Source organism: Amia ocellicauda, chromosome 20 (assembly GCF_036373705.1).
Source record: "Amia ocellicauda isolate fAmiCal2 chromosome 20, fAmiCal2.hap1, whole genome shotgun sequence".
In the NCBI taxonomy this organism is placed as follows: Eukaryota; Metazoa; Chordata; class Actinopteri; order Amiiformes; family Amiidae; genus Amia; species Amia ocellicauda.
Genome location: NC_089869.1, coordinates 4,068,235 through 4,082,164, shown reverse-complemented (window position 1 = coordinate 4,082,164; position 13,930 = coordinate 4,068,235). Strand labels below are relative to the sequence as shown.

Below are 13,930 nucleotides of genomic sequence, written 5' to 3'. Positions count from 1 at the left end.
GCAATGAGGTAAGAAGTAGACGGACGTCCCTGGGTGGGCTCGAACCACCAACCTATCGGTTAACAGCCGAACGCGCTATCCGATTGCGCCACAGAGACAGGCGCAGCAGTTGTGACTGGGGTCCACCATGTTGCGTGTTTCCGCTGACGTTTGCCAGTTTCTGATGCATACACGCCTTCTCTGCATCGTAGAGTGTAAACGAATGACCGTTATTGATAGACAGACATAAATATCAAAGGGAGGATGGCTTGATGGATCCATCCTAGGAAAGACCTGGGTCCGAATGACAGAGGTCTAGCATTTGCTTTTACAGTAGTACAGAGTTGCGCCTTGGCACCATGAATTAGTTGGTCAAAGCACTGGGGTCCACCACGTTGCGTGTTACCACTGACGTTTGCCAGTTTCTGATGCACACACGCCTTCTCTGCATCGTAGAGTGTAAACGAATGACCGTTAGTGATAGACAGACATAAATATCAAAGGGAGGATGGCTTGATGGATCCATCCTAGGAAAGACCTGGGTCCGAATGACAGAGGTCTAGCATTTGCTTTTACAGTAGTACAGAGTTGCGCCTTGGCACCATGGCTTAGTTGGTCAAAGCACTGGGGTCCACCACGTTGCGCGTTACCGCTGACGTTTGCCTGTTTCTGTTGCAAGCACGCCTTCTCTGCATCGTAGAGTGTAAACGAATGACCGTTATTGATAGACAGACATAAATATCAAAGGGAGGATGGCTGGATGGATCCATTCTAGGAAAGACCTGGGTCCGATTGAAAGAGGTCCATCGTTTGCTTCTGCAGTAGTACAGAGTTGCGCCTTGGCGCCATTGCTTAGTTGGTCAAAGCACTAGGGTCCACCACGTTGCGTGTTACCGCTGACGTTTGCCAGTTTCTTATGCATGCACGCTTTCTCTGCATCGTAGAGTGTATACGAATGACCGTTAGTGATAGACAGACATAAATAATCAAAGGGAGGATGGATGGCTGGATGGATCCATTCTTGGAAAGACCTGGGTCCGAAAGACAGAGGTCCACCATTTGCTTTTACAGTAGTACAGAGTTGCGCCTTGGCGCCATGGCTTAGTAGGTCAAAGCACTGGGGTCCACCACGTTGCGCGTTACCGCTGCAGGTTGCCTGTTTCTGTTGCAAGCACGCCTTCTCTGCATCGTAGAGTGTAAACGAATGACAATTATTGATAGACAGACATAAATATCAAAGGGAGGATGGCTTGATGGATCCATCCTATGAAAGACCTGGGTCCGAATGACAGAGGTCTAGCATTTGCTTTTACAGTAGTACAGAGTTGTGCCTTGGCGCCATGGCTTAGTTGGTCAAAGCACTGGGGTCCACTACGTTGCGTGTTACCGCTGCAGTTTGCCAGTTTCTGTTGCAAGCACGCTTTCTCTGCATCGTAGAGTGTAAACGAATGACCGTTATTGATAGACAGACATAAATATCAAAGGGAGGATGGCTGGATGGATCCATTCTTGGAAAGACCTGGGTCCGAATGACAGAGTTCCACCATTTGCTTTTACAGTAGTTCAGAGTTGCGCCTTGGCACCATGGCTTAGTTGGTCAAAGCACTGGGGTCCACCACGTTGCACGTTAACGCTAACGTTTGCCAGTTTCTTATGCATGCACGCTTTCTCTGCATCGTAGAGTGTATACGAATGACCGTTAGTGATAGACAGACATAAATAATCAAAGGGAGGATGGATGGCTGGATGGATCCATTCTTGGAAAGACCTGGGTCCGAAAGACAGAGGTCCACCATTTGCTTTTACAGTAGTACAGAGTTACGCCTTGGCGCCATGGCTTAGTAAGTCAAAGCACTGGGGTCCACCACGTTGCGCATTACCGCTGCAGTTTGCCTGTTTCTGTTGCAAGCACGCCTTCTCTGCATCGTAGAGTGTAAACGAATGACCGTTATTGATAGACAGACATAAATATCAAAGGGAGGATGGCTGAATGGATCCATTCTTGGAAAGACCTGGGTCCGAAAGACAGAGGTCCACCATTTGCTTTTACAGTTGAACAGAGTTACGCCTTGGCGCCATGGCTTAGTTGGTCAAAGCACTGGGGTCCACCACGTTGCGCGTTACCGCTGCAGATTGCCAGTTTCTGTTGCAAGCACGCCTTCTCTGCATCGTAGAGTGTAACCGAATGACCGTTAGTGATAGACAGACATAAATATCAAAGGGAGGTTTGCTGGATGGATCCATTCTAGGAAAGACCTGGGTCCGAAAGACAGAGGTCCACCATTTGCTTTTACAGTAGTACAGAGTTACGCCTTGGCGCCATGGCTTAGTAGGTCAAAGCACTGGGGTCCACCACGTTGCGCGTTACCGCTGCAGTTTGCCTGTTTCTTATGCATGCACGCTTTCTCTGCATCGTAGAGTGTAAACGAAAGACCGTTATTGATAGACAGACATAAATATCAAAGGGAGGATGGCTGGATGGATCCATTCTAGGAAAGACCTGGGTCCGATTGAAAGAGGTCCACCGTTTGCTTCTGCAGTAGTACAGAGTTGCGCCTTGGCACCATGGCTTAGTTGGTCAAAGCACTGGGGTCCACCACGTTGCGCGTTACCGCTGACGTTTGCCTGTTTCTGTTGCAAGCACGCCTTCTCTGCATCGTAGAGTGTAAACGAATGACCGTTATTGATAGACAGACATAAATATCAAAGGGAGGATGGCTGGATGGATCCATTCTAGGAAAGACCTGGGTCCGATTGAAAGAGGTCCACCGTTTGCTTCTGCAGTAGTACAGAGTTGCGCCTTGGCGCCATGGCTTAGTAGGTCAAAGCACTGGGGTCCACCACGTTGCGCGTTACCGCTGCAGTTTGCCTGTTTCTGTTGCAAGCACGCCTTCTCTGCATCGTAGAGTGTAAACAAATGACCGTTAGTGATAGACAGACATAAATATTAAAGGGAGGATGGCTGGATGGATCCATTCTTGGAAAGACCTGGGTCCGAAAGACAGAGGTCCACCATTTGCTTTTACAGTAGTACAGAGTTACGCCTTGGCGTCATGGCTTAGTAGGTCAAAGCACTGGGGTCCACCACGTTGCGCGTTACCGCTGCAGATTGCCAGTTTCTGATGCAAGCACGCCTTCTCTGCATCGTAGAGTGTAACCGAATGACCGTTAGTGATAGACAGACATAAATATCAAAGGGTGGTTTGCTGGATGGATCCATTCTAGGAAAGACCTGGGTCCGAATGACAGAGGTCCACCATTTGCTTCTGCAGTAGTACAGAGTTGCGCCTTGGCGCCATGGCTTAGTTGCTCAAAGCACTGGGGTCCACCAACGTTGCTTGTTACTGCTGACGTTTGCCAGTTTTTGATGCATGCACGCTTTCTCTGCATCGTAGAGTGTAAACGAATGACCGTTAGTAATAGACAGACATAAATAATCAAAGGGATGATGGATGGCTGGCTGGATGGATCCATTCTAGGAAAGACCTGGGTCCGAATGACAGAGGTCCAGCATTTGCTTTTAAAGTAGTACAGAGTTGTGCCTTGGCGCCATGGCTTAGTAGGTCAAAGCACTGGGGTCCACCACGTTGCGTGTTACCACTGATGTTTGCCAGTTTCTGATTGATACACGCCTTCTCTGCATCGTAGAGTGTAAACGAATGACCGTTAGTGATAGACAGACATAAATATCAAAGGGAGGATAGCTTGACGGATCCATCCTAGGAAAGACCTGGGTCCGAATGACAGAGGTCTAGCATTTGCTTTTACAGTAGTACAGAGTTGTGTCTTGGCGCCATGGCTTAGTTGGTCAAAGCACTTGGGTCCACCACGTTGCGCGTTACCGCTGCAGTTTGCCAGTTTCTATTGCCAGCACGCTTTCTCTGCATCGTAGAGTGTATACGAATGACCGTTAGTGATAGACAGACATAAATAATCAAAGGGAGGATGGATGGCTGGATGGATCCATTCTTGGAAATACCTGGGTCCGAATGACAGAGGTCCACCATTTGCTTCTGCAGTAGTACAGAGTTGTGCCTTGGTGCCATGGCTTAGTAGGTCAAAGCACTGGGGTCCACCACGTTGCGCGTTACCGCTGCAGTTTGCCTGTTTCTGTTGCAAGCACGCCTTCTCTGCATCGTAGAGTGTAAACGAATGACCGTTATTGATAGACAGACATAAATATCAAAGGGAGGATGGCTGGATGGATCCATTCTTGGAAAGACCTAAGTCCGAAAGACAGAGGTCCACCATTTGCTTTTACAGTAGTACAGAGTTACGCCTTGGCGCCATGGCTTAGTTGGTCAAAGCACTGGGGTCCACCACGTTGCGCGTTACCGCTGCAGTTTGCCTGTTTCTGTTGCAAGCACGCCTTCTCTGCATCGTAGAGTGTTAACGAATGACCGTTATTGATAGACAGACATAAATATCAAAGGGATGATGGCTTGATGGATCCATCCTATGAAAGACCTGGGTCCGAATGACAGAGGTCTAGCATTTGCTTTTACAGTAGAACAGAGTTGTGCCTTGGTGCCATGGCTTAGTTGGTCAAAGCACTGGGGTCCACCACGTTGCGCGTTAACGCTGACGTTTGCCAGTTTCTTATGCATGCACGCTTTCTCTGCATCGTAGAGTGTATACGAATGACCGTTAGTGATAGACAGACATAAATAATCAAAGGGAGGATGGATGGCTGGATGGATCCATTCTTGGATAGACCTGGGTCCGAAAGACAGAGGTCCACCATTTGCTATTACAGTAGTACAGAGTTACGCCTTGGCGCCATGGCTTAGTAGGTCAAAGCACTGGGGTCCACCACGTTGCGCGATACCGCGGCAGTTTGCCTGTTTCTGTTGCAAGCACGCCTTCTCTGCATCGTAGAGTGTAAACGAATGACCGTTATTGATAGACAGACATGAATATCAAAGGGAGGATGGCTTGATGGATCCATCCTATGAAAGACCTGGGTCCGAATGACAGAGGTCTAGCATTTGCTTTTACAGTAGTACAGAGTTGCGTCTTGGCACCATGGCTTAGTTGGTCAAAGCACTGGGGTCCACCACGTTGCGTGTTAACGCTGCAGTTTGCCAGTTTCTGATGCATACACGCCTTCTCTGCATCGTAGAGTGTAAACGAATGACCGTTAGTGATAGACAGACATAAATATCAAAGGGAGGATGGCTGGATGGATCCATCCTAGGAAAGACCTGGGTCCGAATGACAGAGGTCTAGCATTTGCTTTTACAGTAGTACAGAGTTGTGCCTTGGCGCCATGGCTTAGTTGGTCAAAGCACTGGGGTCCACTACGTTGCGTGTTACCGCTGCAGTTTGCCAGTTTCTGTTGCAAGCACGCCTTCTCTGCATCGTAGAGTGTAAACGAATGTCCGTTATTGATAGACAGACATAAATATCAAAGGGAGGATGGCTGGCTGGATCCATTCTTGGAAAGACCTGGGTCCGAATGACAGAGTTCCACCATTTGCTTTTACAGTAGTACAGAGTTGCGCCTTGGCACCATGGCTTAGTTGGTCAAAGCACTGGGGTCCACCACGTTGCGCGTTACCGCTGCAGTTTGCCTGTTTCTGTTGCAAGCACGCCTTCTCTGCATCGTAGAGTGTAAACGAATGACCGTTATTGATAGACAGACATAAATATCAAAGGGAGGATGGCTGGATGGATCCATTCTAGGAAAGACCTGGATCCTATTGACAGAGGTCCACCATTTGCTTCTGCAGTAGTACAGAGTTACGCCTTGGCGCCATGGCTTAGTAGGTCAAAGCACTGGGGTCCACCACGTTGCGCGTTACCGCTGCAGTTTGCCTGTTTCTGTTGCAAGCACGCCTTCTCTGCATCGTAGAGTGTAAACGAATGACCGTTATTGATAGACAGACATAAATATCAAAGGGAGGATGGCTTGATGGAACCATCCTAGGAAAGACCTGGGTTCGAATGACAGAGGTCTAGCATTTGCTTTTACAGTAGTACAGAGTTGTGCCTTGGCTCCATGGCTAAGTTGGTCAAAGCACTGGGGTCCACTACGTTGTGTGTTACCGCTGCAGTTTGCCTGTTTCTGTTGCAAGCACGCCTTCTCTGCATCGTAGAGTGTAAACGAATGACCGTTATTTATATACAGACATAATAATCAATTGGAGGATGGCTGGATGGATCCATTCTTGGAAGGACCTGGGTCCGAATGACAGAGGTCCACCTTTTGCTTTTACAGTAGTACAGAGATGCGCCTTGGCGCCATGGCTTAGTTGTTTAAAGCACTGGGGTCCACCACGTTGCGTGTTACCGCTGACGTTTGCCAGTTTCTGATGCATGCATGCTTTCTCTGCATCGTAGAGTGTAAACGAATGACCGTTAGTAATAGACAGACATAAATAATCAAAGGGAGGATGGATGGCTGGCTGGATGGATCCATTCTAGGAATGACCTGGGTCCGAATGACAGAGGTCCAGCATTTGCTTTTAAAGTAGTACAGAGTTGTGCCTTGGCGCCATGGCTTAGTTGGTCAAAGCACTTGTCTAGTAAACAGGAGATCCTGGGTTCAAATCCCAGTGGTGCCTCAGCTTTGTTCATGTTAGGGTACATGCTAAGGACTACCCTTCCAGGATTTTGCAAGATTGCCTCTCGTCACGGGCCGGAATGATATATCCCTTCCACTGAGAGAGTAAAGCAGAAAGTCATCGTCCCAGAACCCTGTATTTAAAGAATAGGGTCAGGACGACAAAGACTTCCCTGTGTAGGCTTCGCGCGGCCACCTTTGGCTTTAGGTCCGATGGCCAAAATGCCATTGCCGCACAGAGACGGACACCGCCCAATGTTTGTTGCACTTGTCAGTGCTGTCTACATCTTCCTGTAAATCTTTTTCCGCTGTCAGATCCTGTTGAACGCACACTTCTTGCTTTGTCCGCAAGCGTAAGCAAGTGAGTGCTAGCTGTAGAAAGACAGAGAGGTAGGTAGATAGACAGACAGATAGATAGAAGGATAGATAGATAGATAGATGGATGGATGGGTGGGTGGATAGTTGGTTGGATGGATGCGTGGAACATATAGTAGGTAAACGGTAGCAGCCACTGAATTGGTATGAAACTAGGAAAGGGTGGGTGCAGCAAGCTCTGGCACCGTGGCTTAGCTGGTGAAAGCGCCAGTCTCGTAAACAGGAAATCCTGGGTTCAAATCCCAGCGGTGCCTGGCCTGAAGGAGGCAGAGGCTATGTACAGCAAGACTGTGGGGCAAGTTTAAGTTTTTGGCAGCGAAGCCATTGTTACTGCATGAGGCGATGTTTCTTGGACAGGAGATTATAAAGCAGAGGTCCAGGTCTCACACCACGAATGGAAGCAATGAGGTAAGAAGTAGACGGACGTCCCTGGGTGGGCTAGAACCACCAACATTTCGGTTAACAGCCGAACGCGCTATCCGATTGCGCCAAAGAGACATGCGCAGCAGTTGTGACTGGGGTCCACCATGTTGCGTGTTTCCGCTGACGTTTGCCAGTTTCTGTTGCAAGCACGCCTTCTCTGCATCGTATAGTGTAAACGAATGACCGTTAGTGATAGACAGACATAAATAATCAAAGGGATGATGGATGGCTGGATGGATCCATTCTTGGAAAGACCTGGGTCCGAATGACAGAGGTCCACCATTTGCTTTTACAGTAGTACAGAGTTGCGCCTTGGCGCCATGGCTTAGTTGGTCAAAGCACTGTGGTCCACCACGTTGCGTGTTACCACTGACGTTTGCCAGTTTCTGATGCATACACGCCTTCTCTGCATCGTAGAGTGTAAACGAATGACCGTTATTTATATACAGACATAATAATCAATTGGAGGATGGCTGGATGGATCCATTCTTGGAAGGACCTGGGTCCGAATGACAGAGGTCCACCTTTTGCTTTTACAGTAGTACAGAGATGCGCCTTGGCGCCATGGCTTAGTTGTTTAAAGCACTGGGGTCCACCACGTTGCGTGTTACCGCTGACGTTTGCCAGTTTCTGATGCATGCACGCTTTCTCTGCATCGTAGAGTGTAAACGAATGACCGTTAGTAATAGACAGACATAAATAATCAAAGGGAGGATGGATGGCTGGCTGGATGGATCCATTCTAGGAATGACCTGGGTCCGAATGACAGAGGTCCAGCATTTGCTTTTCAAGTAGTACAGAGTTGTGCCTTGGCGCCATGGCTTAGTTGGTCAAAGCACTTGTCTAGTAAACAGGAGATCCTGGGTTCAAATCCCAGTGGTGCCTCAGCTTTGTTCATGTTAGGGTACATGCTAAGGACTACCCTTCCAGGATTTTGCAAGATTGCCTCTCGTCACGGGCCGGAATTATATATCCCTTCCACTGAGAGAGTAAAGCAGAAAGTCATCGTCCCAGAACCCTGTATTTAAAGAATAGGGTCAGGACGACAAAGACTTCCCTGTGTAGGCTTCGCGCGGCCACCTTTGGCTTTAGGTCCGATGGCCAAAATGCCATTGCCGCACAGAGACGGACACCGCCCAATGTTTGTTGCACTTGTCAGTGCTGTCTACATCTTCCTGTAAATCTTTTTCCGCTGTCAGATCCTGTTGAACGCACACTTCTTGCTTTGTCCGCAAGCGTAAGCAAGTGAGTGCTAGCTGTAGAAAGACAGAGAGGTAGGTAGATAGACAGACAGATAGATAGAAGGATAGATAGATAGATAGATGGATGGATGGGTGGGTGGATAGTTGGTTGGATGGATGCGTGGAACATATAGTAGGTAAACGGTAGCAGCCACTGAATTGGTATGAAACTAGGAAAGGGTAGGTGCAGCAAGCTCTGGCGCCATGGCTTAGCTGGTGAAAGCGCCTGTCTCTTAAACAGGAAATCCTGGGTTCAAATCCCAGCGGTGCCTGGCTTGAAGGAGGCAGAGGCTATGTACAGCAAGACTGTGGGGCAAGTTTAAGTTTTTGGCAGCGAAGCCATTGTTACTGCATGAGGCGATGTTTCTTGGACAGGAGATTATAAAGCAGAGGTCCAGGTCTCACACCACGAATGGAAGCAATGAGGTAAGAAGTAGACGGACGTCCCTGGGTGGGCTCGAACCACCAACCTTTCGGTTAACAACCGAACGCGCTATCCGATTGCGCCACAGAGACAGGCGCAGCAGTTGTGACTGGGGTCCACCATGTTGCGTGTTTCCGCTGCAGTTTGCCTGTTTCTTATGCATGCACGCTTTCTCTGCATCGTAGAGTGTAAACGAATGACCGTTATTGATAGACAGACATAAATATCAAAGGGAGGATGGCTGGATGGATCCATTCTTGGAAAGACCTGGGTCCGAAAGACAGAGGTCCACCATTTGCTTTTACAGTAGTACAGAGTTACGCCTTGGCGCCATGGCTTAGTAGGTCAAAGCACTGGGGTCCACCATGTTGCGTGTTTCCGCTGCAGTTTGCCTGTTTCTTATGCATGCACGCTTTCTCTGCATCGTAGAGTGTAAACGAATGACCGTTATTGATAGACAGACATAAATATCAAAGGGAGGATGGCTGGATGGATCCATTCTTGGAAAGACCTGGGTCCGAAAGACAGAGGTCCACCATTTGCTTTTACAGTAGTACAGAGTTACGCCTTGGCGCCATGGCTTAGTAGGTCAAAGCACTGGGGTCCACCACGTTGCGCGTTACCGCTGCAGTTTGCCTGTTTCTTATGCATGCACGCTTTCTCTGCATCGTAGAGTGTATACGAATGACCGTTAGTGATAGACAGACATAAATAATCAAAGAGAGGATGGATGGCTGGATGGATCCATTCTTGGAAAGACCTGGGTCCGAAAGACAGAGGTCCACCATTTGCTTTTACAGTAGTACAGAGTTACGCCTTGGCGCCATGGCTTAGTAGTTCAAAGCACTGGGGTCCACCACGTTGCGCGTTACCGCTGCAGTTTGCCTGTTTCTGTTGCAAGCACGCCTTCTCTGCATCGTAGAGTGTAAACGAATGACAATTATTGATAGACAGACATAAATATCAAAGGGAGGAAGGCTGGATGGATCCATTCTTGGAAAGACCAGTGTCCGAAAGACAGAGGTCCACCATTTGCTTTTACAGCAGTACAGAGTTACGCCTTGGCACCATGGCTTAGTTGGTCAAAGCACTGGGGTCCACCACGTTGCGCGTTAACGCTGACGTTTGCCAGTTTCTTATGCATGCACGCTTTCTCTGCATCGTAGAGTGTATACGAATGACCGTTAGTGATAGACAGACATAAATAATCAAAGGGAGGATGGATGGCTGGATGGATCCATTCTTGGAAAGACCTGGGTCCGAAATACAGAGGTCCACCATTTGCTTTTACAGTAGTACAGAGTTACGCCTTGGTGCCATGGCTTAGTAAGTCAAAGCATTGGGGTCCACCACGTTGCGCGTTACCGCTGCAGTTTGCCTGTTTCTGTTGCAAGCACGCCTTCTCTGCATCGTAGAGTGTAAACGAATGACCGTTATTGATAGACAGACATAAATATCAAAGGGAGGATGGCTGGATGGATCCATTCTTGGAAAGACCTGGGTCCGAAAGACAGAGGTCCACCATTTGCTTTTACAGTTGAACAGAGTTACGCCTTGGCGCCATGGCTTAGTAGGTCAAAGCACTGGGGTCCACCACGTTGCGCGTTACCGCTGCAGATTGCCAGTTTCTGTTGCAAGCACGCCTTCTCTGCATCGTAGAGTGTAACCGAATGACCGTTAGTGATAGACAGACATAAATATCAAAGGGAGGTTTGCTGGATGGATCCATTCTAGGAAAGACCTGGGTCCGAATGACAGAGGTCCACCATTTGCTTCTGCAGTAGTACAGAGTTGCGCCTTGGCGCCATGGCTTAGTTGCTCAAAGCACTGGGGTCCACCACGTTGCGTGTTACCGCTGACGTTTGCCAGTTTCTGATGCATGCACGCTTTCTCTGCATCGTAGAGTGTAAACGAATGACCGTTAGTAATAGACAGACATAAATAATCAAAGGGATGATGGATGGCTGGCTGGATGGATCCATTCTAGGAAAGACCTGGGTCCGAATGACAGAGGTCCAGCATTTGTTTTTAAAGTAGTACAGAGATGTGCCTTGGCGCCATGGCTTAGTTGGTCAAAGCACCTGTCTAGTAAACAGGAGATCCTGGGTTCAAATCCCAGTGGTGCCTCAGCTTTGTTCATGTTAGGGTACATGCTAAGGACTCCCCTTCCAGGATTTTGCAAGATTGCCTCTCGTCACGGGCCGGAATGATATATCCCTTCCACTGAGAGAGTAAAGCAGAAAGTCATCTTCCCAGAACCCTGTATTTAAAGAATAGGGTCAGGACGACAAAGACTTCCCTGTGTAGGCTTCGCGCGGCCACCTTTGGCTTTAGGTCCGATGGCGAAAATGCCATTGCCGCACAGAGACGGACACCGCCCAATGTTTGTTGCACTTGTCAGTGCTGTCTACATCTTCCTGCAAATCTTTTTCCGCTGTCAGATCCTGTTGAACGCACACTTCTTGCTTTGTCCGCAAGCGTAAGCAAGTGAGTGCTAGCTGTAGAAAGACAGAGAGGTAGGTAGATAGACAGACAGATAGATAGAAGGATAGATAGATAGATAGATGGATGGATGGGTGGGTTGATAGTTGGTTGGATGGATGCGTGGAACATATAGTAGGTAAACGGTAGCAGCCACTGAATTGGTATGAAACTAGGAAAGGGTGGGTGCAGCAAGCTCTGGCGCCGTGGCTTAGCTGGTGAAAGCGCCTGTCTCGTAAACAGGAAATCCTGGGTTCAAATCCCAGCGGTGCCAGGCCTGAAGGAGGCAGAGGCTATGTACAGCAAGACTGTGGGGCAAGTTTAAGTTTTTGGCAGCGTAGCCTTTGTTACTGCATGAGGCGATGTTTCTTGGACAGGAGATTATAAAGCAGAGGTCCAGGTCTCACACCACGAATGGAAGCAATGAGGTAAGAAATAGACGGACGTCCCTGGGTGGGCTTGAACCACCAACCTTTCGGTTAACAGCCGAACGCGCTATCCGATTGCGCCACAGAGACAGGCGCAGCAGTTGTGACTGGGGTCCACCATGTTGCGTGTTTCCGCTGACGTTTGCCAGATTCTGTTGCAAGCACGCCTTCTCTGCATCGTATAGTGTAAACGAATGACCGTTAGTGATAGACAGACATAAATAATCAAAGGGATGATGGATGGCTGGATGGATCCATTCTTGGAAAGACCTGGGTCCGAAAGACAGAGGTCCACCATTTGCTTTTACAGTTGAACAGAGTTACGCCTTGGCGCCATGGCTTAGTAGGTCAAAGCACTGGGGTCCACCACGTTGCGCGTTACCGCTGCAGATTGCCAGTTTCTGTTGCAAGCACGCCTTCTCTGCATCGTAGAGTGTAACCGAATGACCGTTAGTGATAGACAGACATAAATATCAAAGGGAGGTTTGCTAGATGGATCCATTCTAGGAAAGACCTGGGTCCGAATGACAGAGGTCCACCATTTGCTTCTGCAGTAGTACAGAGTTGCGCCTTGGCGCCATGGCTTAGTTGCTCAAAGCACTGGGGTCCACCACGTTGCGTGTTACCGCTGACGTTTGCCTGTTTCTGATGCATGCACGCTTTCTCTGCATCGTAGAGTGTAAACGAATGACCGTTAGTAATAGACAGACATAAATAATCAAAGGGATGATGGATGGCTGGCTGGATGGATCCATTCTAGGAAAGACCTGGGTCCGAATGACAGAGGTCCAGCATTTGTTTTTAAAGTAGTACAGACATGTGCCTTGGCGCCATGGCTTAGTTGGTCAAAGCACCTGTCTAGTAAACAGGAGATCCTGGGTTCAAATCCCAGTGGTGCCTCAGCTTTGTTCATGTTAGGGTACATGCTAAGGACTCCCCTTCCAGGATTTTGCAAGATTGCCTCTCGTCACGGGCCGGAATGATATATCCCTTCCACTGAGAGAGTAAAGCAGAAAGTCATCTTCCCAGAACCCTGTATTTAAAGAATAGGGTCAGGACGACAAAGACTTCCCTGTGTAGGCTTCGCGCGGCCACCTTTGGCTTTAGGTCCGATGGCGAAAATGCCATTGCCGCACAGAGACGGACACCGCCCAATGTTTGTTGCACTTGTCAGTGCTGTCTACATCTTCCTGCAAATCTTTTTCCGCTGTCAGATCCTGTTGAACGCACACTTCTTGCTTTGTCCGCAAGCGTAAGCAAGTGAGTGCTAGCTGTAGAAAGACAGAGAGGTAGGTAGATAGACAGACAGATAGATAGAAGGATAGATAGATAGATAGATGGATGGATGGGTGGGTTGATAGTTGGTTGGATGGATGCGTGGAACATATAGTAGGTAAACGGTAGCAGCCACTGAATTGGTATGAAACTAGGAAAGGGTGGGTGCAGCAAGCTCTGGCGCCGTGGCTTAGCTGGTGAAAGCGCCTGTCTCGTAAACAGGAAATCCTGGGTTCAAATCCCAGCGGTGCCTGGCCTGAAGGAGGCAGAGGCTATGTACAGCAAGACTGTGGGGCAAGTTTAAGTTTTTGGCAGCGTAGCCATTGTTACTGCATGAGGCGATGTTTCTTGGACAGGAGATTATAAAGCAGAGGTCCAGGTCTCACACCACGAATGGAAGCAATGAGGTAAGAAGTAGACGGACGTCCCTGGGTGGGCTAGAACCACCAACATTTCGGTTAACAGCCGAACGCGCTATCCGATTGCGCCAAAGAGACATGCGCAGCAGTTGTGACTGGGGTCCACCATGTTGCGTGTTTCCGCTGACGTTTGCCAGTTTCTGTTGCAAGCACGCCTTCTCTGCATCGTATAGTGTAAACGAATGACCGTTAGTGATAGACAGACATAAATAATCAAAGGGATGATGGATGGCTGGATGGATCCATTCTTGGAAAGACCTGGGTCCGAATGACAGAGGTCCACCATTTGCTTTTACAGTAGTACAGAGTTGCGCCTTGGC

At 48.7% G+C, this 13,930-nt stretch overlaps 11 non-coding genes across 11 annotated transcripts; 8 read left to right on the top strand and 3 right to left on the bottom strand.

Moving 5' to 3' along the window:
• Positions 1-24: 24 nt before the first annotated feature.
• Positions 25-98, bottom strand: trnan-guu (transfer RNA asparagine (anticodon GUU)). Its single transcript has one exon. It is a non-coding gene; the product is annotated as a tRNA-Asn (tRNA).
• A 6,373-nt stretch (positions 99-6,471) lies between these two features.
• Positions 6,472-6,545, top strand: trnat-agu (transfer RNA threonine (anticodon AGU)). Its single transcript has one exon. It is a non-coding gene; the product is annotated as a tRNA-Thr (tRNA).
• A 554-nt stretch (positions 6,546-7,099) lies between these two features.
• trnat-cgu (transfer RNA threonine (anticodon CGU)) lies at positions 7,100-7,173 on the top strand. Its single transcript has one exon. It is a non-coding gene; the product is annotated as a tRNA-Thr (tRNA).
• Positions 7,174-8,153: 980 nt separating this feature from the next.
• trnat-agu (transfer RNA threonine (anticodon AGU)) lies at positions 8,154-8,227 on the top strand. The gene has a single exon. It is a non-coding gene; the product is annotated as a tRNA-Thr (tRNA).
• A 554-nt stretch (positions 8,228-8,781) lies between these two features.
• On the top strand, positions 8,782-8,855 carry trnak-cuu (transfer RNA lysine (anticodon CUU)). Its single transcript has one exon. It is a non-coding gene; the product is annotated as a tRNA-Lys (tRNA).
• Positions 8,856-9,025: 170 nt separating this feature from the next.
• On the bottom strand, positions 9,026-9,099 carry trnan-guu (transfer RNA asparagine (anticodon GUU)). Its single transcript has one exon. It is a non-coding gene; the product is annotated as a tRNA-Asn (tRNA).
• A 1,961-nt stretch (positions 9,100-11,060) lies between these two features.
• Positions 11,061-11,134, top strand: trnat-agu (transfer RNA threonine (anticodon AGU)). Its single transcript has one exon. It is a non-coding gene; the product is annotated as a tRNA-Thr (tRNA).
• Positions 11,135-11,688: 554 nt separating this feature from the next.
• On the top strand, positions 11,689-11,762 carry trnat-cgu (transfer RNA threonine (anticodon CGU)). The gene has a single exon. It is a non-coding gene; the product is annotated as a tRNA-Thr (tRNA).
• A 170-nt stretch (positions 11,763-11,932) lies between these two features.
• On the bottom strand, positions 11,933-12,006 carry trnan-guu (transfer RNA asparagine (anticodon GUU)). Its single transcript has one exon. It is a non-coding gene; the product is annotated as a tRNA-Asn (tRNA).
• A 736-nt stretch (positions 12,007-12,742) lies between these two features.
• trnat-agu (transfer RNA threonine (anticodon AGU)) lies at positions 12,743-12,816 on the top strand. The gene has a single exon. It is a non-coding gene; the product is annotated as a tRNA-Thr (tRNA).
• Positions 12,817-13,370: 554 nt separating this feature from the next.
• Positions 13,371-13,444, top strand: trnat-cgu (transfer RNA threonine (anticodon CGU)). Its single transcript has one exon. It is a non-coding gene; the product is annotated as a tRNA-Thr (tRNA).
• The last annotated feature ends 486 nt before the right edge of the window (positions 13,445-13,930 follow it).